We start from the raw sequence: 7,578 nt of genomic DNA, 5'->3' as shown, positions 1-7,578 counted from the left end.
TTTGACCTCCAAAGGGGTCATGACCCACAAGTTGAAAACCAGAGCTCTGGACCATCCTGGGGTTTCTTAACGTCAGAGGAAAGTGGTACACAATAGCATTTCACTCTTTACACAAATGTTCCACTTGGTCTCTTATATGTCAGTTGTACTTTTCTTCATTTCTTACAATTCAGCGTCTCCTGGTAGCAGTGAGTTTATGTGTACAATATCCGTTCCTGATATCATGGGCATGCGCATTATGATCTACACTAAGCTGATGAGAAACCTAAAACACAGAGTGTTTAGTCAGGTGTACAGTCCCCGTAACATAAAATCCCAAATAACAACTATAATTTTCCTTAAAAGAAACATTTCCTTCTCATTTTAAATAAGGCTTGGAGGCAAGTAGTCTAGAAGCTGTGTGGTCCCAACATGAAACTGTTAGGGATTCAGGTTCTACCATTCCTAGTGAAGCCCTCACCCAAATGGGTTCTGCTATTATATAAGCTAGTAGCAGCAGCAGAGAGGTCAAAATTCCGTATCTGACCCCTTTGCCTGGAACTTGATCCTGTGCCTACAAACTTCAAAGGGGGCCGAGAAGTATTATCATTCTCACTGACGATTTTATTGTTAGGGAGAAGGGTGTGATACATATTGGATCACATGCTTCTTTCTAAGGTCACAGGGCAGAATTTAAACTTAGGTCTTCGATTTAGGATCAGCACTCTGTCATATACATGGGGGTTTCCCAAAGGTAGAGGCAGAGCTGAAACAGGAAGAACCATAACTAAGACATTAGGTGTGCTTCCTGCTCAGAGAGATTGTCCAACCTTTGAGAAATCCAAGGTTGCACAGTAAATTTTATAGTATACTGTATACTACACAGGATAGTATAGTCTGTTACAGTATAGTATAGTGAATTGTACACTATATAGTATAGTATAGTACAGTACAGTACAAAAAATTGTATAGTATATTGTAAACTGTTTCTTGTGAGTATCTGGAAATAGGACCCGTTCTTGTTTTGGAGCTCTGAGGGGAAAGTTTTCCCCAATACAAGTGTTGCAGCTCTGAAGGGAAATCCCTAATGCATGCATTACAGCACTGAGGGGAAAAGCTTCCCCAGTGGAAGTGTTATTGCTCTGAGGGGACAGGTTTCTTGTACGTAAGTGTTAAAGCTCTGAAGAGAACAGTATCCTGGCAACTGGGAAGGAAGGAATACTACAAAGTCACACTGCACAAAAAAAACTCACACAAGAGATTTATCAGGAGAGATACAAGAGGGCAGCTGCCTTTGCTTGGGTGGGAAGCAGCAGGGAACTGAGCAGCAGACTTTTATAGGGTTTCTTGGGGGAGGAGTTTTCCAGGGTGGAAATTTCCATGGTGGGGATTGATAAGATTTTAAGCCAAGTCCAGGGATTGGTGAGATTTCACGTTCAGGGGTTGGTGGGATTTTGTGCTTAGGGATTGGTGGGATTTTGTGCTCAGGAATTGATGGATTTTGTAAGTTTTCAAACCTGCCAAGTGGGCAAACCCTACAATTCTTGTTTTATTTCTGTTGCTGTGATAAAGTATCCTGTCAAAACATAGGGGAGGAAAAGGTTTATTTGAATAAACATTCCAGGTCACATCCATCATTAAGGAAAGTTAGGGCAGGTACTTAGGGTGGGAACTTAAAGAGAGGACAACTTGTTATCCCGTATGGTATTGCCTATGACCAGGGAATTCATTTCATGTGTAAGGAAGTATGGCAGGAACCACAAAGGATGCTGTTTGATGGGAAGTATGGCAGGAACCACAAAGGATGCTGTTTGATGGTTGGCAGGCAGGTGTATGCTCAGCTAACTTTGTTCCATAGTCAGGACCTCCTGCTTAGGGAATGGTGTCCCTCACAGTGGACTGGGATTTCCTATATCAATTAGCAAGGTTATCCCCACAGGTATGCCCACAAGCCAACCTGATCTAGGCAACCCCTTAATTAGGAGGTGGTCTTTCAGGTGATTAGAGGCTGTGGCAAGTTGGCAGTTAAAACTAACCATGACAAGACCCATGTAACAAATGCACCAGGAGAAACTTTTCCTTGTGGGCTGGAGAAGTCATGTAAACTTCTAGACATGAGGACTGAGTCCAGCCCCGAGGGCTAGCTTAATTTACGCATGGGGATGGATGGCTTCTTTGATGGAGGACTTGTGGAAGAGACTGGCTTCTTGTCTTTGAAGATGCAATTCTCAACTGCGACCCTCTTGTCCATCTGACATTTGACATAAAATAAAAATTCCCATCTGCACAAATGTATACAGAAAATTCTTAATTGCAATAGCAGTCATCTGTCTACAAATACCTCCTGCAGTAACAGTAGTGTCCACTAACATTTAATGGACACTTCAGTGTCCTATACCATCTAAGTGCATTACGAATTTATGCTTCCCACAGCCCATGGGCTTGGACATCCATGCTCTCAGGGAAAATGAATCAGAGTGAAGTTCAGTTAGTTGCTAAGGATCATGTATTTGAACCACATTAGAGTTAATGTCTGAATCTGAGAACTCTGTCCCAGACAGCAGAATACACAGCTTTCCCTGGGGGTGGTTCTTGTTTTCTGGAACCCATCCTTTTAAAGCTGCAGAGAATTGCTCATGCCTTCAGAAATGCAGTTCCAGGGGCACCAGGGCAGAGTAAAGCCAGTGTCATCAGAACTACTTTGCTGTGTATTTGTTTATTGAGGGGAATGTTACTGTATTCAGGCTTTTTATTCCACTGTCTTGACTCTAGAAGATAAGATGAGAAGAGAGTGGGGTCCAGAGACATAGGGGACATCTTTGGCTGTTCCCTGGCCTTGGTTTCTGTATCCTGGTTCATTCTGACTTCCCAATGCAGTCCTTACACAGCTGTGTCTCCTAAAGATCAAGCTCTCCACGATCCACGTTCTTCAAGCTCTCCAAGACCAACTTAGGTAAACAATGTCACCTCGTGCTTACATAGTCTAGAGACCAGATCATTACTTGCCCTGGCTGCTTCAGTTATCGGAGGAGAGCCACAATGGAGAAACTACCACTATAAGGTTGGACTACAGGAAAGCCGGTGGCTTGTTTTCTTAATTATCGATGGATGTGCAAGGGCCCAGCCCACTGTGGGCAGTGCTGTATCTAGCAGGTGGTCCTGGGGTGCATAAAAAAACAGCTTGAGCCAGAGGAATAGCAAGCCAGTGAGCGGGTTCCTCCACTGTTTCTGTGTTTCTTCCTTCGGGATGGTGCCCCGAGTTCCTGCGTTGGCTCCATTTATTAAGTCCTGGCTGTAGACTGTAACCTGCAAGTCAAATAAACCCTCTCCTATTCAAGTTGATTTGACTCAAGGTGTTTCATCACTGCAGGAGAAACCCTAGGAATCCCATTCTTAAGCTAAACATACTTGAAGCTGGGGCTCCCAGTATAGCCTAGACTCTAACTCTTGGCAGACTTGGAGAGACAGCTGACATACATTATTAAAGCACACGCTGTATGCCATGTAGTTTTCCAGCTGGAGGCACAGAAAGTGAACAAAACACTGCCCTCAGACAGCTCAGTCAGGGCCTAGTTTCCTAACTTGAGGTTCTGAATGAGCTTCAGTGGATCTGCATGAACCCTAGAACTAGAGATGTTTTGTACTTCTGTCAAGGTGCACACATTTTTCCCCAGGGAGAAACGTCATTTTAATTTTTTTCCAAATCCAGCTCTATTAAGAATTCTGTCATTTAGAAAAGATTGAGGAACACTGACAATGTAGGCAAGTCAGAATCTAAGCAAATAGTCATTGTACCAGACAGAAGTTTTGTAGTGAAGACATAAATAAATCATCATTAAGACTATGATGATGGGGCTGGAGAGATGGTTCAGCAGTTAGGAACACTGGCTGCTCTTCCCAGGGACCTGGGTTCAAAGCCCCATGGTGTGTCACCTTTGTAACTCCAGTTCCAGGGAATCAAAGAGATCTAATGCCTCCAGGGGCATTGCACTCTTGTGATGTACACATGCAAGCCAAACACTCCTATACATACATTAAAGACAGAGTCACACACACGGATACACACACACACACAGAGAGAGAGAGAGAGAGAGAGAGAGAGAGAGAGAGAGAGAGAGAGAGAGAGAGAGAGAGAGAGATGGCCAGGAGCATAGATAAGGGGTAGAGTACCTGCCTAGCATGTGACTGTTTTATCAGCACTGTGATAGCCACTAGATGACAACAATAACAGTTTTGATGATAAAAACCAAATATTGAAACTCTTTCATTAGAGATAGAAAGGTCCAAGGTTCTATTAGCAACCAGTAGCATCTGGAGATATGTGATTAAGTATGGAATCTAATCAAATAAAAGACCAGGGAGAAGGCAATCCAAGTTTAGGACTCAGAGCCCAGAACATCTAGTCTGTTCTGTGCTATACACTTCCAGTATTTGGATGATGAGTATATGGGCCATGAGGATTTGAATGCTGGGTATAGAGGGTCCCTAGAAGTCAGTGTGTCTAAGTCTCCTGGCCCAGCAGAGGTTGATCATCAGTCCTACTGATGAGAGAGCAGAGAAAGGTGAGAAATCCACAACAGGGCTGTAGCAGATCAGCTGGGGTCTGATCTCAGGATACAGGCTGTCTCAGCACGGAGAAGGTCAACTTCATGTTTCAGCTTCCTCTTCCTGAAACCAGGGATTGCTATTTGATAAATAAATCCTGCAATCTTCCCTCCACACCCTGCCCCAAACCAAAAACATCTATGTTACCACCACTTCACAACTGGCCACTGTGGGCCCCTGACAATCAATTACCCACCAGAGATGAAATTATTGTTTAATGGCTCCCACTCTGACATTCATCCCAATCAATAATACATCAGCAGGGATGAAAGAAATTACCTGCCTCCTGCTAAGTGAAAGAGTCCATTTCTATGCAGCACAGCCCTTCACGCCTCCTGAGCAGGCCGGCGCAGGTGGGTGGCCACGTTCTGAGTGCCTCACTCTAGAGAGATGTGAGCAGTCTCAGTTGAAGCGCTGTGTGCAGCTGCCCACTCATGCTCAGCAGAGTCAGGTAGGCCTTTGAGGTGGGCAGAGATGGGGCTGATGACAAGCAGTAAAACAGACTGGGTTTATGATAAACTCCTTGCCACTCTCTCGCTCCATACCCTCTCGCTAAGGTCTTCCACTCCCTGATTTCAGCTACAGAGAGATAGAAAACAAGTTCCTTATGGAAGTTTCGCGAACCATAGGAGAATCTTAGCTCTGCTAATTATGGGTAAGCTTGGACAAATCTTTCACCACCTAGACCTAAGATTTGCAACACTGACATGGGAGGACTGTTGAGGACTACCTGAGTCTCTCTCTCTCTCTCTCTCTCTCTCTCTCTCTCTCTCTCTCTCTCTTTCTCTCTCTCTCTCTCCAAACACACACACACACACACACACACACACACACACACACACACACACACACACACACATATATTCCCTTTCCTTCCTATGTGCATTTGGAACCATACCATACATATACTGTGATTAAATCCATTATAGATGAATGGTGTAGGTTTAAAGACTATTCAAGAGACTATCTTAGAGCACATTTGCTCTATTTCAATATTCAAATGTCATCAGAAATCAGAGAGGTATAGAGATAATGTTCTTCATAGACCAGCCGAGAGGCATTTAAATAACTCAAAACTCAAAACAAGGCTTTCCCCTTTCCCCCACCCCATTTATCTACATTCAGCTTTTCACCCATCTGTTGGATTTGTATTAAGTGCTGCCTGTTGACCAAGAACTAATAGGTCTTATCATTATGTTATATATTAATATATATATGTATATATGATTGTATATATTATAGTGAGTAAATACAGATATTATAAACAATATGGCAATATTTGTCTTTTTCTGCCTGTCTGTTCTTACACTAACATAGAGAATTTTGAATACAGAACCACAGAGTGACCATTGCCACATGCAGCAAGTCACTGTGACTGATCAGGGTTTTAATGAGCAGGTGATGGGTGAGCCCACCATAGTGTAGGGGCAGGAGGTTGCTGATGCATAGGCAATGAAGGCATTTAGGTAGGGTGGGGTATGTCTTATTGCTACTTGATCTGAATGGCACAATCAATTCCTTACTTGGTCCCCATCCTCCTGTTTTGTATTATGTTTATTTTCTTCGAGGATGAAGGGAAGCCAAGTGAGTCATCTGAAATCCTAGAGAGACTGGGGACAGAGATGGAACTGAAATTTGCATGTTTCAATTCCCATCCTTGGGCCTTTAAAAATTCATTTTTGAATGTCTATTTTTCTCCAAAAGTTATTTGTGGAGAAACACTTATATGGCATCAAGTCATTTTTTTCATGCCTTACTGAGCTATAATTGACAAGCACAAATGACCCATTCAAGGTATGCACTATGATTAGACACAGGCACACACTGTAATGATCACCACAATCAAATCAATTGACAATCTACCACCACTCTTACAGTTATTCTTGTGTGCGCATGCTTGTATGGAGAGGCTTAAGAGTCACCTTCTTGACCAAGTCAAGACAAAATAACATGTACAACTAGCTGTAATCAGCATGCTGTTTCTTGGATTTCTAACAAGTACTCACCTTACAACAAAGTTTATAGATTCAGACCAAAAACTCTCAACTTTCCCAATGTGTGGGAAGGTGGCATCTGGAAGCGACCTTCTACTAGCTGCTTCAGTTTCTACACATAAACAAAGTCATTCAGTGTTTGTCTTTTTGTGTCTGGCTTATTTCACTTTGCACAATGTCTCTAGGCCTATTCCTGTTACTGTAAAAGGCAAGCAAGCACATTGCCTTATATGGTCAAATGACATTCCTCAGATTGTTTTCTTTAGTCACTCACCATTAGAGAGCTTCTTAGGCTGATTCCAGGCTGGGCTAATGTGAATAGTGCTAGAGTAAACCTGAAAATGCATATGCATCTTTGATATGTCCATTTCATTTCTGCGTAGGGACCCTTCAACCTTTACGGTGCCTCTGTAGCTCTTTAAATAAGGAAGAAGGTTCATTCAACAGGGTTGACTGAGCCATGATCCACACCATCCCAAGTAACAGTGAGTGAGGAGTTGCTGTAGGATAACAAAGACATCATGCTCAGATAAGCAACTGAGGAATACAACTGAGGAATACCCCAGTAAACGTTCAATAGAGTCAGAACATTGAGGATGTCCTTTGAGGATGATGGGAAGTGTTTAGGTAGGATGAGAGCAATCTCTGCTGGAATCTGCTAGCTCAGATCACTGTTGATTTGATGTAATAATGATCTCTCAACAACTTTAGTATTGTCATTGTTTGTTACCTTCATGGGGCAAGAAGGGACACTTCTTGCCATAGGGGCTTCCTGATAGAAAAACTGATATTTACTCCTTCAACTCCAGTTTGGTTCTAACTGTCAGAATTCTATTCAGCCTCACCTGGTGGCCTGGGAATAGGGAAGCAATAAGGTTTACGTAAGTGCAGGTCTCTCTGCAGCATAGGAGTGTGTCATGGTGATTGAAAAATATAATTCCTAAACACACCGACCTCTACTAGTAATTCCATGCCGAAGTCCATTGCTTGGAGCTCCGAA

Source organism: Rattus norvegicus, chromosome 8 (genome assembly GCF_021556685.1).
Source record: "Rattus norvegicus strain SHRSP/BbbUtx chromosome 8, alternate assembly SHRSP_T2T, whole genome shotgun sequence".
In the NCBI taxonomy this organism is placed as follows: domain Eukaryota; kingdom Metazoa; phylum Chordata; class Mammalia; order Rodentia; family Muridae; genus Rattus; species Rattus norvegicus.
Note: the sequence above shows the minus strand (reverse complement) of the source record.